The sequence below is a fragment of the Pleurodeles waltl genome, chromosome 2_1, assembly GCF_031143425.1.
Source record: "Pleurodeles waltl isolate 20211129_DDA chromosome 2_1, aPleWal1.hap1.20221129, whole genome shotgun sequence".
NCBI lineage: Eukaryota > Metazoa > Chordata > Amphibia > Caudata > Salamandridae > Pleurodeles > Pleurodeles waltl.
In genome coordinates, this window is record NC_090438.1 from 467,448,020 (window position 1) to 467,463,720 (window position 15,701).

Sequence of the window (15,701 nt, forward strand, 5' to 3'; positions counted from 1 at the left end):
TTCTGGGGAAATAGTAGTAATTTACTCCTACTTTCCTGGGTCTTGGGGTGGGGTATCTTGGACACCCTTAGTGTTTTCTTACACCCCCTATGACCCTCTACACACTACACTAGCCTAGGGGTCCATTCATGGTTTGCATTCCACTTTCTTAGTATATGGTTTGTGTTGCCCCTAGGCCTATTGCATCCTATTGTATCCTACAGTTGTTGCACTACTTTCTGACTGTTTTACTTACCTGATTTTGGTTTGTGTGTATATTTTGTGTATTTTACTTACCTCCTAAGGGAGTATATACTCTGAGATATTTTTGGCACATTGTCACTAAAAATAAAGTACCTTTATTTTTAGTAACCCTGAGTATTGTCTTTCTTATGGTATAGTACCTATATGATATAAGTTGTATAGTAGGAGCTTTGCATGTCTCCTAGTTCAGCCTTGACTACTCTGCTATAGCTACCTCTATCAGCCTAAGCTGCTAGAACGCTACTAATCTACTAATACGGGATAACTGAACCTGGCACAAGGTGTAAGTACCATTGGTACCCACTATAAGCCAGGCCAGCCTCCTAAACATACAGGCAAATATTTTCACATGGGTTTCTAAAAGGGAGACTAGTGTATATGCTCCCGGGTGTGTCTGGCCACCCTTGTTAATTTGCAATCTCAACTAGATGGCAGCTATTACCATGGTTTGCAAGATAAAGTGGTACCATGGTTTGAAAAAAAAAATTATCACTGTGCTGGAGACAGTTTTTGACAATACTAGGGACCCAATAGGGAACCTAAGATCTACCCAATGTTAGAAACTTGAATATTTTTACCAAATTTACTATGTTAACTGAGATAAGCAATGATTCTTCATCTTGATTATCCTGAAGTGGATTAACTAAAGGTGGTTCCTTATATAGAGGTTTCAAGTGGGTTGCTCATGTTTCTGAGAGCACAAGGCCTGGTGAAGTCTGCACACAGCCCATGTGATACTACCAAAGCGCACCATTACCTTGACTATGATGGCATATGACAACAAAGGAAGAGCATATAATGCACATACTAGTTCATAAGTCAAAGCCGCCATAATCATCTAATGTAAAATCAAGTGCTATATTAACTGCAACAGTAAAGTAAGCCAATCGTTCACCTCTCCAAAACTACATTTGAGACTGCAGGTATAACAAGAGAAATGGTGGAAAATGAGCTGTAGCCACTGTGTCTAAACACTCTTATGAGAAGGAACTCACAGGAAATATTTTACATAACAAATAAAGTTACTGACTGTAATTAAATCAAAAAGGGTATAGACCACAAGAGCAAGGGAGGAACTACAAAGACTAAAAAAAAAAAAAGCAGATGCAGTTTTCTTAGAGAAATTCTGAAAATCAATTTAAAAACAACTTAAAATGATTAATGGAATGCTTCCATTAATCTTATTCATTGATAGCCATACTTGCCCATCTTTCTTTAGTCACTGTGCCACTACAATCAATGACAAAAGGACATCTAAATCAGTCATGGCGCAGTCTATAAGGGACATTTCAGCTTGAACTGCTAGGCCGTAACCAAGCAGCCCCAGATGTGTTTCAGACTTGTAGAGCATAACACCTAGCTAGTGCACGATGCCATGCAGTATGAATCTTGTCAAACATAGTTATCATGATAGTAATGTCAGAATGTGTTATATCCTTGTAGCTACCCATTCTATCTCAGGTCCTACTTTAAAAGTCTGTTAAACTTTAGTCCTGAAGAGCTGTCTCAATAGCGTCATATACATTTTAAGTGCGTTCTTCAACCACATCCAAATGTTTGTCAACACATGGTAAATATTAGCACCTATGACTGCAGTCTCAGGGGTGATCTTAGCCAAATGTCCAAGTAGCAAACAGCATGATGCCAGCATTTCCAGATTATAAGACTAGAACATTCCATTGCAGTTTCAACTTGGGAATGAATCCCCTGACCATTAATACAGAAAAAGATATCATAGAGTGCAGTCATTTGTGTCAGTGAGCATGTTATGCTATATGGTCTCCATCCCACATGCAGACCCCAAACATTTATCCTAGATCTTTACCCTTTTCATTTCGACCGGGGGTGTGGACCAAACCAAGACCTTAATCTCTTCAAAGGCAAGTCTGGAAATTGTAATGGAAGAGGGCTGCAACAGTTAATAGGTCTCCCTCACTTAATATGTCTGGACAAGAGAGACTGTGGTTACAAAATGGCCACAATAAGAGCCACCATACAAACTTACTGCAGATCTGGTCAACTGGGTCAGAGGTGTCATGAGGCCTACTTCTCTTCTGTAATGGCAGCAGTCATGAGCAAAGCGGCCTTCATTGCACAATTTGCTTCTGTTCTTCGACTCTAAGGCAACTCTTCTAAACTGCTGGTCAGCGTCTGCTCACTCTCCTCTGCGCAGCTCCACCTGTTGCTGCTGCCTCTGCCACGTTCCGAACTGAGAGCCTCCCTGACACTCAGTTTCAGGCCCACCTCCATCCACAGGCTCCTGCCTGTACCTCATCCCTGGTGGCTTAGAGACCTTCTGTATCTAAGTAACTTGCGGTCTCTTTTTTACTTCTGCTTATTTTTCTGTCATTTTTATATTTTCTTTTCTTTCTTTCTTGTCTCTTTCTCTCTCCTTCAGTCTTTCACTCTTCCTGCATTCCCCGCCCCTATCCTGCCCCGCCCCCTTCCCTTCTGTGAATCGCTTTCCCGCTCTCCCAGCTGACCGGATCCCCCACCTCCCTCTCATGTTAACGGTGGCTCCTGAGCACTGAGAGGGCAACTCCTCTGACCTCCTGGTCAGCATCTGCTCACTCTCCTCTGCTAGCTCCACCTGTTGCTGCTGCCTCTGCTGCATTTCGAAATGAGAGCCTGCCTGACTCTCAGTTCGAGGCAAACCTCCACCCACCTGCACCTCATCCCTGGTGGCCTATTGGTAATCTGTATGTAAGTATCTTGCTGTCTCTGTTTAATTCTGCTTATTTTTCTGTCATTTTTATTTTTTCTTTCTTTTCATTCTTGTCTCTTTCACTCTCCTTCAGCTTCCTGCACTGCTGCTGACTCACCCCCTCCCTCCCTGTGAAGCCCTTTCCTGCCCTCTCGCCTACCAGCTGACTGGACCTCCTGCCTCTCTTCCCTTCTTAATGGCAGCTGCTGTGCACTGAGAGGGCGGCTCCTCTGACCTCCTGGTCAGTGTTTGCTTGCTCTTCTCTGCTGCCATATTTTGAACTGAGAGCCTAACCGACTGTCAGTTCGAGGCCCACCTCCACCAGCAGGGTTCTGCCTGCACCTAATCTCTGGTGACCTAGTGGCCATCTGTATGTAAGTATTTTGTTGTCTCTTTGACTACTTATGCTTATTTTTTTGTCATTTTTAATTTTTCTTTTTTGTCTCTTTCTCTCTCCTTCAGCCTTCCATTCTCCTTGCGTTTCACACGCCAACGCTGCCACTGTGCCGTCACCCTCTCCCTCCCTCCCTGTGAAGTACTTTCTTGCCCTCCCAACTGACCGGACTCCCTGTCTCCTTCCCCTTCTTAATGGCGGCCGCTGTGTGCCCGTGCAGCTGGTGCGCCAAAGGCAAGCCCGTCTGCACCCGTCGACTACTGGACATTCGCCCAGTGCCACGTACCCTGGTCCTCCAACCTTCCATCACTACAGAGCGGAGACACTTCACTAACTGAACATAGGATGATCTGCCTCCTGCCATCTCGCATCACCCAGAGACACCCATGGACTGCTTTCCTGCATTCACTACCACTGCACCCTACACCAAGCATCGGACCCTCCAGCCACTGAGCCATCGAACACCAACCCAGAGAATCTCAGTTGCATCCTCGTCAATATTCATTCCCTCCACAAACATGCCACAGAACTCTGGGACCTACTGGACTCCACCAGCCCAGACATCACCTTTCTCACTAAAACTTAGACAAACCCGGGATCTGCACCGGATATAGTCATCCCCATACCCAGCAGCTACAATCTGCTCCGCAAAGAAGGGCCTTCTTGGGCAGGTGGCGGCCTGGTCATTGAACACAAATTCTCCCTCCGCTTCACAACCAATGCAGAAGAACACTCCCCACCAAGGAGCACCTCCATTTCCAAATACACGTCACACCCAAGTCAACCTTACGTGCCAACCAGTCCCCGTCCAGCCTACAGCGACTCCATCGTCGACATCATCTCTCTTCATGCTCTCACCTCCTCAAACTACTTCCTCCTCGGTGACCTCAACTACCACATTGACAACGGCAACACCACCAACACCGCTTACCTGCTCGACAACCTCGTCACAATAGGACTAAAGCAACTGGTCACCTCGCCAACACACATCGCTGGACACAAGCTCAACGCATTTCCTCCACCAGCAACAACCTCACTGTTGTCAACACCTCCACATTTCACTGGACTGACCATCACTGCATCCATTTCACCATCACTCTACTGACCATCCACCTCCACACGCTCAGAGCCGCAAGCACAAAACTCCTGGACACCTCCCAATCAGGCTTCAGGAATAACTGTAGGACGGTGACCTCCCTCCTCGCCGCTACAGATGACATCCGCCCACTCCTTGACCGCAGCCATACAGCAGGCCTCATCCTACTGGACCCATCGGCTGCCTTCGACACAGTCTCACACCTCACCCTCTGCTTCAGGCTCCACGCAGATGGCATTGTGGAAAAACTCTACAATGGATACGCTCCTTCCTGTCTGGCAGAACACAGTCAGACTCCCGACTTACCTGTCAGAACCTACGGAGATCAGTTGCGGCGTTCCATAGGGTTCCTCCCTGAGCCCCACACTCTTCAACAACTACATGGCCCTGCTCGCATCCATCATCAGGGAGCATGGGCTGAACATCTTCTCCTATGCCGAGGATACCCAGTTGATCATCTCACTGACTGAAAACCCCACTACTACCAAGAAGATTCCACAGCAGGATGGAATCAGTCATTGCCTTGATGAAGGACAGCTGCCTCAAGCTCAACTCTGACAAGACCGAGATCCTCATCCTGGGACCATCCTCATCAGCCTGAGACAACTCCTGGTGGCCATCGATCCTCAGCACCCCTCCCAACCCAACGAACCACACACGCAACCTCTGCTTCATCCTGGACCCATCGCTCACCATTGCCTACTAAGTCAATTCAGTCGCATCCTTCTGCTTTAACACACTCCGACTTCTCCGTAAGATCTACAAATGGATTCCAAGGGACTGTCGCAAAACCGTAACCCATGTACTGGTTACCAGTAGACTTGACTATGGCAACGCCCTCTACGCTGGTACCACCCAGAGGAACCTGAAGAAACTACAGCACATCCAAAACGCCTCTGCCAGACTCATCGTAGACATTCCCTGCCGTGAACATAGCTCCAGTCACCTAAGAGATCTCCACTGGCTTCCTATCGAGAAAAGAATTAACTTCAAGCTCCTCGTCCATGCTTACAAGGCTCTCCACGACCTAGGACCAGCCTACCTCAACCACCACATCACCTTCTACTCCCCCACCAGACAGCTCCGCTCAAGAAGCACTAGCAACCCCTCTCTGCATATGGAAGACTTTGGCTGGTCGAAGATCCTTTGTATACCTCACGGCAAAGAGCTGGAACACACTGCCCCTGCACCTTAGGCAGTCATCATCGCTACCTCAATTCCGGAAGGACTTTAGAACCTGACTCTTCAACTGACACTCAGAGGACAATCCCCCTTAGCGCCTTGAGACCATTACGGGTGAATAGATGCACTTTCTAAACCCTGATTTGATTTCAACTCTAGTAAACATATTTTAATGATTTATAGTTGAACAACCACTTTAAGTGACCTTAACCCTACCAAATGGTATATGTATGGAGCTTTTAACAGACATAAATAACATGCATATACTTTATGCTTAAAAGTGGAATTTTTGTTTTTAGATCAAGCACAAGTTTGTTACATTTTTTTATAACATCATCCTTTTTGCCAAGCTTACTGTTAGCAGAGTTATTGGAATGACAGCAGGGAGACATTGTCAGTACTAAAGAAAGTGTATATTATTTTACTCCTCTTTTCACAATTTATAATTCAGAGTCTTACTTCTTCGATGAACGTTATTTTTGTAAAATAACCACATAGATGAAGTCTATTGTGTGGACGCCAACAGAATGTATTTTATAAAGCTGCAGATCCTTTGCAAATGGGGAGACAGCAGACTCAAAGAAGCAATAGGATTTGTTGTCACCAAAAGGAGGTCAAAGTCACAGAGCCTTTCCCAGGAAAAACTGAAGAAGTCATTTTGGCAATCCGAGAAATTACCAGAAAAATGATGTACTAAATCAAGCACCTTTCTATGATTGCAGTAAAGATGGTAGGCAACTTAGGTAAGACTATGGCCCTCATTACGAGTCTGGCAGTCTTAAGACCGCCACATTAAGACCCAGGCGGCTAGACCACCAGGGTACCACCAGCACTGCCGGGATCCATGATCCCGAAGGCCTGGGGGTGGCAGAGATCACAATCAGCCAGGGCCGCGCTGCATGCAGTGCCATCCTGCTGATTATGACCTTGTTCTCTGCCAGCCTTTTCATGGTGGTCTTATTGCCAAGAAAAGGCTGGTGGAGAACAGGTGCAAGGGGCCACAGGGGGAACCCTGACCTGCCCATGCACTTGGCAAGGGCAGTACCGGGTTCCCCCTTCCCAGCACCATCTCAGTGTTCAACATTGTGAAGGTGCTGGTGCATCCTGCAGCAGCAGCATTGCCGCCGGCTTGATTAGAAGCCAGAGACTATGCTGCTGCCTGTTTTTCTCTAGGCTGGCGGGCAGAAACCTCAGTTTCCACACGTCAGCCCAGCAGGAAACGTTTAATGTGCCCAGCAGGTAGGTAGCCAGTGTGGCGGCAACATCCCCATCGGAAGTTCTGAACTCCTGATGAGTCCCAATATGTGCTGGTCTTGAAAATGTGACTAATCTAATATAAAGTTTAGACCAGACAGTGCCAACTTCGTGCTGCCACAAATTCTCTTGCATTTGAGGTATCTTGAGTCCTTGCAACCAGACTTGCTCCTGCTGATGAATGGCCCAGGACTGTGGAAAATAACCCAGAACCTTACACGGCAAGGCGTGGTGGCAGGAGGTAGACAAGGGGTCAGGCTAGCAAGGGAGATCATTGCATGCTCCCCTATGCCTGTTGGTGGGGGTCGAGTGGGGAGTTGGGGACTAAGCCTGGGGTCTGACGTTCCTACATCTTAAAAATGTGTGTGTAGGATACACCTCCCCCCACCTACACACACATACACAACCAGAACTTATGATTTAGAGGATCAGAATTACACACAGGAATTCCACTACACGCGGCTCAATCACAGGCAAACAAGCAATTACATGGGCATCCTTCTAGGCTTCGCCCCTGGTGTATTCTGACCCAACAAAGCCAGTTGGCACTAGTTGCTGCCTAAAGAAACCATTCGTAACACTTAATTAGATCTTTTTTTCACTGAACACAAGAAGAACAAGATCCAAAAATATTAACTTGCCAGAACCCAGTCCTCTATAGCTACACCACCAGCTTGCACAATAACGCCATATTAAGACCATAGCAAAATATAAAACCATCTCTCTGAAGTTATCGGAAACCAAAAAAGAAGATCCAGGAACAAATCACCACTATTATGGACAACTGCCAAGGAATAAACATGGGGCACAAAGAAGGAACAGTTAGTGAAAAACCATTACAAATGTAAAAACAGACTAAAACTTCACATCAATAAAGATAGATAAACGCAGTAGGAACTGAGCAAGTAAACCAACACATTATCAGTAGGAACTGAGCAAGTAAACCAACACCTTATCATTACAAACTATTTACTGACAATTTGTTAAGCATAGTATACATTTACTGTTAAGAGTAAAGAGATACACACACTATCACACTAATTGCATACATAATTCCACAATTCTTGCACTCACGGCTTCCCAGGGGTTTCCGGGCCATTGGTTAAGAAGCACTGTTCTAGTTACTTCTCCAAGAGCAAAGACTGACATAATATCAGAGACTTCACATCTTGCCTTCAGATAGCCTAAACTTTTTAAATAAATGATTGTCAAAAGCCAAATCACAGCTTGAGCAACAGTAACTGGGATATATCCTTGCCAATCAAAATGGTTGTATTTTTCCTCATGGAATGGTACCAGTGCCTTTCTAGAGATCTTACACATTAGTTTGATCCTCGCAGTTTTACTATCCTCTTCTCCTTCCTTTGGTATGTTCCGCTTCTTCTGGGGTTACTGGTGGGTGACAGCGTAGACTGCACTTTAGGTGGTAGTTTTGCTCATCTTGTGTTAGCTCGACGTTGACTAAACTTATTGACATTTTTCTTGTGTTTTTTATTTATCGCCAAGAAAAAAATCCAAAACAAGTGTGCAAAATCGAGTATAACCAGCATGGCACAAAGCAATCTTGACTCCATTTTGTAAACACATGATTAATTCACTTGCTCATCTAGTAATGAGCCGAGTCTGATTCTATGTAAAGAGCATCTGGCTTTGGAAGCACCTAAAAACCACAGAAAGGACAACATCTTAATTTAAATTTATTCAAAATAATTCTAAAACACTCGTTCCCAAACGTTCATTTGGACAGTCAGAACAAAAACAGGGAGTCACAACAAACTCCTTACCTTTGTTACTACGTAAACACTAAACCGTTTTTTCAAGATGCAGAACCCGCCACAGATTCCTTTCCTGACAAGTTCTTCATTTATCAGGGAAGGGTGTTTACCAAAGGAAATTTTGCAGATCACTCACTTCCTCTTGCATGTTACTGATCTAAACAACAATTAAACACAACAAGTGGAATATATGTATTGTTATGGTTTAATATCTAACACTGTTTACACTTTTGCTCACTGTAAAAAGTAATGAGCGAATGAAACAAACAAGTGCATGTTTCTGCCGTTCCCGTGTCTACCAAACATCCATGTATCTTTCACAAAGTATAATGTAACTGTATTGTTCTTACCTATAAAGCAAGAGTAAGGTTCAGTTGTTCTGTAACTGTCCAAGGAAGGTACCCATGTGGTCTTGAGTGCTAGGACCACAAAAAAAACAAGAGTTAGCTTAATAGAGGTACCCATCTACAAGGCACATTTGTTTGTTTTGGGCTTTTTTTAATATTCCACTTTTCCTCTAGGTATACACTGAAAATAAATAGCTATTTAACAGGTGAATTATGGCTCTTTAGTAGCCAGATGCACTCCTCTGCGTGCTGCCCAAAAAAAGGTTAAAAGTATAAATTGGGAATATGCTGGGAGTTGTCAGCTGACAATATTAAATGAGAATAAACTCAGCCAATCCTGTTTTTTTCAGCAAATAGCACCAAGTATGAACAAAACTGCTCATACCTATAAGGCATAGTACACTACATATTCAACTACTGTATGGCTAGTGCTATAAGGCATTGGCCTATATGTTCCTCCACACTTTTCCTTCCCTTATACCACAAGGAACCAAGCTCATAACCTTCAATTCTATGAAAGACAAGGTAACCAGGCTGGCAAAACCAGTGGCATACATGAATCATTTCCTTCTGACTCAACATTCCCTTGTCCACTTAAACTATCAACCCATTCGATTTGAAAAAGTCAGAGGTAGACCTGTATATTTTTGGCAACATAACGGCTGACTTCCAACCAACCATATTCACTGAACAAAACACAGCTTTCTGTGATCAGCATTATGTCCTTTGGTACAGAAAGACAACTGAAACCATCTGGGCACACAGCAGAGAAGAAATCCTCAACACCCCTGATGAATGCAAGAAATCACACTTACACTTGAGCTTTCGTAGTACACAAAACTCCTGAAAGGAATGGAGAGGGAACACCGAACTACCTTAAAATTTAAATTGTCATACTACCTCAAGAAATATGGAAGTCACTTTTCCAATGCATTTAGCTTGCTGTTACTTAACTAACATGGATAGTTACATCCTCTCTGCAGATATGTTCAAAACAGTGGAATACAATGCCAAATTCCAGAACAACTTTTTCAAACTGTTCCTAAATCTGAGAGAAGGATCCCATAATCTATTAACAAGTGGCATCTAGCTGTCGGAGGACAAACCTAATGGGGTAAAAGTTACTTTACAAAATAATCAATCTGGTTTTCTGTAGAGTGACTGGATTAACACATACAGCTGGTCACATACTTGTTCTTGAGTTTGATCATGAGGATTGAGCCTCCATTCAAGACAGACCACTCATTTCCTAGCTAACAGGCAGCACTGTACTCGGTTCAAACCACCGCACATCCAATGAGATACAAACAAAATAAGCATTAATGATTTTGACAAAACTGGGTCAAATCCAAAGGTATTTTCTGTGCTTAATCGCACTTCCATTTATTCCTGCCTGGAATTCAGAAAAGAATTCCTGGCATGGATAAATGATTTTACTACTACAGATTTGTCGTCGAGTGCATAAAAATAGGAAAAGTAAATCCCACACAAGAGTTGGGAAGCAGGTGTGGTTATCTTCCAGATAGTCCCAAGCACTGATCCAGTGCTTTCCAAACTTGAAAATGTTCAGAGTTTTACTCCAACCTAGGACCGTAGTAACTCTCCTTCCAAGATGGGAAGGAGAATGGCTCACCCCCAGATTTGGTGAGGGTGCACAAGAAGGTATTTTTCTACTGGGGAATATGTTTTGTCTGTGGAGAAAAACAACAAACTATATTGCTCCTGTTAGTAATTCTGTAGAATTATGTGCAGTGAGAATAGAAGCCAGAGATAGCTGATACATGACACAGTAGTATTTAGGAAAGCTCTGCTTGGGCAGCTTTCCAGGTGTACTCCTGGCAATGTATGTGATTTGCAAAAATCTGCATCAAATACAGGCATATACTTTTACAAGTTCAGGTTTACTCTTTTTTCATGAATTAGGCCCTCGTATTTTAGATCCTCACCAAAATTATCATTCTATAAAATTCTCATGTGAACATAGCTAACTCAGTGACAAGGAAGTGCCTTACAGAAAGAAAAAAAATGAATACCGATTACACCACGAAGTAGGACGACAGTGAGCTGGCAGGCCTAATTAATTATAAAAGAGACAGTGGTTCACTTTGTGGAACAGAGACGAAAAACCTAATGCCAAATTCACAGGAGAGGCTACCACAAAGTCATCAAGAGTGACAAAAAAGTTTTAGATGAAATAATTAAGGAGCACAGAATCAGAAAAAATAAACATTCAACATGAACAATCAGACCAAAAGGCCAACACCTACATTGAAACCTACCAGCACCGCAAGTACCTCTAGTAAGATCCAAATCTAAAACTGAAAACAAATCTGCAAAACCGTCAAAAATAGTCCGAAATTATTATTTCTTTGCCCATATTTTCTTCGCCATGCTGAAGGAGATCACTACATTCTAACACAAGCATTGGCAAAGCCAATATGTCTACCGTTTGTGACCTACTGGCTTTGCCATTGGTTTTTAGCCAAGCTGCACAGTATCTGTGAAGCTGTTCAGCATGGCTTGACTTATTTTTAAAGAGCAGGTGCTCCTAAGGATGAAAAGGTGCAGTGCTACACAATATAAACAAATGTACACATGACTGGTAGGCAACATCTAGAAAAGAAGAGACGAAACCCAAGCAATGGGTAGTGACATCCCTTCTAACAATCTTTACAAAGGGCCAGTCCATACTGAACAAATGTCAATGTTTCGACCCTCAGGATTACTTATATACGTGTCATCAGGACAACAGGATAAACAAGATGCACTCAGTAGGGAAAATGGCCCTTCCTGTCCATTGATCAGTGTGGAAAATGTGGTGAACTATCCACTGCGTTATGTAGTAAGAGTTTGTAACCAGCTTCAAGGGGGTCAACTGTAGAGCTCCCCTATAGAAACTGCTTATCAGGCTCCATGTGTTGACAACTTGGGAGGCAAGCTTTCCTGCAAGTTTGATCATGCAAGGCAAAGAAGACGCAGGGTTGTCTCTTTGGACCACGCGTGCTGGCACAAACACTATGAAAGCGCGTAGTGTTGGTGCCAGCACGTGTGGTCCGGAGAGGAAAGCCTGCGCCGTCTTTGCCTTGCACGATCCACCCAGTGTTCATGTCAGCTCTCATGTGGAGAGAAGTATGTGTTTTCACAATGTCAGTGAAAAGAATGTCCCTGCCTACATTTGTATAAAGGATGTCTCAAAAATAGTACAAGTCCTATAATTTTTAAGCAAGTCTAAGGAGACTCAAGATTATCAGGTTCCGTGTGACCATACTTATATGTTATGCATGCCTTTATATAAGTGTTTAGATATATTTTGCCCTAGCTAGAAAAATCTCTCTCTATATAATTTGAGAGGAGCAGATTTAAATTAGGGCATATACTCAAATAGGCCCTGATGAATATCCATATGAATATGACCAACACTCCATGTATTTTTAAATTTAGTAGTCCTTCTTTACTTTTGGTGGCCATTTAGAGAAAGGGCCGGCTAACCATGTGGCGCCATCTTAAAACGGACTAAGATGATGTTATAAACTAAGACCGAATAAAGAGATTAAGTTAATAAGCTTCGATAAAAATAAGAAAAGACTGGAAAGTGTGAAATGGCCACCAAAAGTAAAGAAGGACTACTAATGTTAAAAATGCATGCATCAACTTGAAATGAATTCCAACATGGCGCGATACTAAGACGCATATACGGCCAACATGTGCGTTTCTCTACTTGAAATCGACCACCGGTATTTGGGTAAACCCCTTTTTCTTTACTTGGTTATCTGTATAGTGATCTCATTTCTACTCTGACTTTAGTGGAATTATTTACACAACCAGAATCTATTAGGGCAAGTCAGAACTTTTACATAGTTCATCTATTTAGTATAAGAATTTCGTTTAGCCGTATTATCATGTAACTTGAGAAACACTCTTGCCTTTTCTTCTACGATTATACATTTTTATTTTTTATTTTACTATCATAATTTCACTTTACTTTATATTTTTCTTTGTTTTTAACTATTGATTGGTGATATCTGTTTCACTTTTGTTATTATAATGTAGACCATAGACGATATGATGTGCTGCCTTATTTGACAAATTTAAGACATGATGTGCCGCTTTATATTACAATGGTATGAATTTCTTTAATCTGGGTGATACTTTGGTTCTGTATGGATTAGAGAGCAGGACAAATAAATCCTGTGGTCTTGTTTGATACACTATGATCACCAAATTTCACTTTATTTCTTAACTAGGCGTGCTAGCACCCCTACTAACTTACTTTCTCTACGACCTCGCTATTCTTTTGAGCACTTTTTAAGGCATTATATTAACCTATTAAACGTGGTGCCTCATTACACACATGGATTCATTCGAATTGCTGTTTGGGTTTTCACAGTTTGTTTCTCTTTCTTTCAATAAATCTGGTGTTCAAGGAATTTACATTACCATCTATTTATACAATTTACTCTCACAGTTTGACACGGATTTAGTCAGAATGTCCTGAGGATCACTAAGGGCTCTGCATGCCTCAGTATAATGTTTTAACTCACCAAGGCACCTCATTATTCTACCTTACCACATGACTTGGTTTACCTCTGATTGTTTACAGCCTTGAGAAAGCCCTAGGTGGACAGATCATAGAGGGCGAAACACATGTCGGCTGTTTCTTCGTTTCACAATTTTCAACTTAATTTTCCGGACTACTTTGGAATGAATGAATAAAGACTGTTTTTGACTACTGAAAAGACTGCATTGAAAATGTTATTCTCCAATATATATAACTTCTGTGGGTTCTCATTCTCAACTAGTTCAAGATTTCTACTCTCTAATGGGGGAATCTGGTCCAGACTCCCTGTTTGAGTACCCACCATCGAATTCATCAGCTATAGGGCATTTACACAGGAAGGAAATTTGGACCTTTGTTTTTTCAGGGTTAAAAAATTGAAATAGGAAGCAGATTAAAGTTTTCCAGGACCTCTGAGGAGAAAACTGCAGCTCACAGAAAAAAAAAATAACTTTTTGGGATTCAGACGGGATGTTGTACCTCCTATATATGCTAAGTATCTCTTATTTATAATGTTGCGCCTCTAAGGATCTTTCTGCTTTTGTGCCCTTTCCAGTAATTCCACGTGAATTTATGAGTGCTGCACTCGAGAGCGGCTTGGAGCGTTAAGCATTCTTATAGTGGAACTGGTTCAATTTTAGAATTGTTTTGTCTTGTGAAAGTATTGTATTGTGTTTGGAATGTAAGAGCTCTCTTGGTGTAGCCTGCGCATCGGCTGAGTCAGTTTTCTGGCGGCTTACTAAGGCTCAGGTTGCGCTGGGTATGGGCTCCATTTGTTTTGGACTTAAATAAATAAATAATTTACCTTACTGGCCTTGGAGCATTGTTTACCCTCAATCTGTGCATGCAACATTTTTTGCGACAAGCTTATTTGTCAGTTGTAAACGTTTTTGATTAATTTACATGCCTGGAGCCTGCAGTTACATTTCCTGTTATTGCTGCTAAAACCCGAGCTGGTTTAATGGCTGAATGCTGTTTTGCGTTGCAGTTTTACTGACTTGGATTTCTTGCTACATTTACTGGATTTTTGGTCAACATGGGCCGCAAAAAAGCAGAGGATCCTTTATTTAAAGTATTACTGACTACATCCTATGCTGCTGGAGATTTCGTCATCTCTTCTTGGTGCTTAATGGGGTCATGTGTACGCGCATACCTTTAAGCTTTTCTGTACACGTTGCCTAGTTTTATACGCTCCGTGCTGCAACACAATAATTGCTCAGCATTGTGGGGTGCTTCAAACAAACTATTTGCAACGTACTGTGATACCGCTGTGATACTACTTTGACTGTTTATTCGGTGACAGGCATGCTTGTCAGCAGTTCTAAATAAACATTTTGCTGCCTGAGCATCGGTGACAGGCAGAATTTTCACTTCCTCTTGTTTCTTGAGGTATTTTGAACAACCTACAAGCCTGACTTGTTTTCCTATTCATTTCAGCAAATCAGTCTAATGTTTGTTATATATTTTATGCAATTGGGATTTTTACTTACTATCCCTTGTATGGCATCTATGGCTACAACAAATTTGGCTACTATTACTCCATTTTTGCAGCATCCAGGGAGACATCCAGGTAAATGGGCCATTAGGTTATGTTCTTTTGAAAACTACTTGATTTTAGGTGCAGATGGATTTAAGCCTAAAAGTAATGGCACTCTGGGCAGGAAGGGCAACAAGTATTTGATAATTTACCAAGAGTAGCCCCTCCAACAGAAGCAGCGGGTAACTGTGATGAACTTGCTGAAGCTATTGTATGACCTGAACTAAAGTTTTCTCAGGAACCAAGAATTCTTCTTAAAGGATTCAAGTTATTTAAAAAGAAACAGCCTGCTGATGAATCTGTGGAAGAATTTATTTCAGACTTAGGGGGTCATTCTGACCCTGGCGGTCCATGACCGCCATGGCGGAGGGCGGCGGAAGCACCGCCAACAGGCTGGCGGTGCTTCCTGGGCGATTCTGACCGCGGAGGTAAAGCCGCGGTCAGAAAAGGGGAGCCGGCGGTTTCCCGCCGGTTTCCCACTGGCCCAGGGTATCCGCCATGGCGGCGCTGCTTGCAGCACCGCCATGGGGATTCCGACCGCCTTCCCGCCAGCCTGTTTCTGGCGGTGTCCACCGCCAGAACCAGGATGGCGGGAACGGGTGCTGTGGGGCCCC

At 42.9% G+C, this 15,701-nt stretch overlaps 1 protein-coding gene across 2 annotated transcripts in view; it reads right to left on the reverse strand.

The window, feature by feature from the left end:
- Positions 1–15,701, reverse strand: part of RAB9B (RAB9B, member RAS oncogene family) — a 55,937-nt gene that overhangs the window by 23,398 nt on the left and 16,838 nt on the right. The window contains exon 2 of one of the 2 annotated variants that reach the window (XM_069213547.1): positions 8,999–9,067. The exons of the other annotated variant lie outside the window; for it this stretch is intronic. The gene's annotated coding sequence lies outside the window, so the exon portion shown is untranslated. The remainder of the gene's footprint in view (positions 1–8,998; positions 9,068–15,701) is intronic. 2 annotated transcript variants of the gene reach the window in all.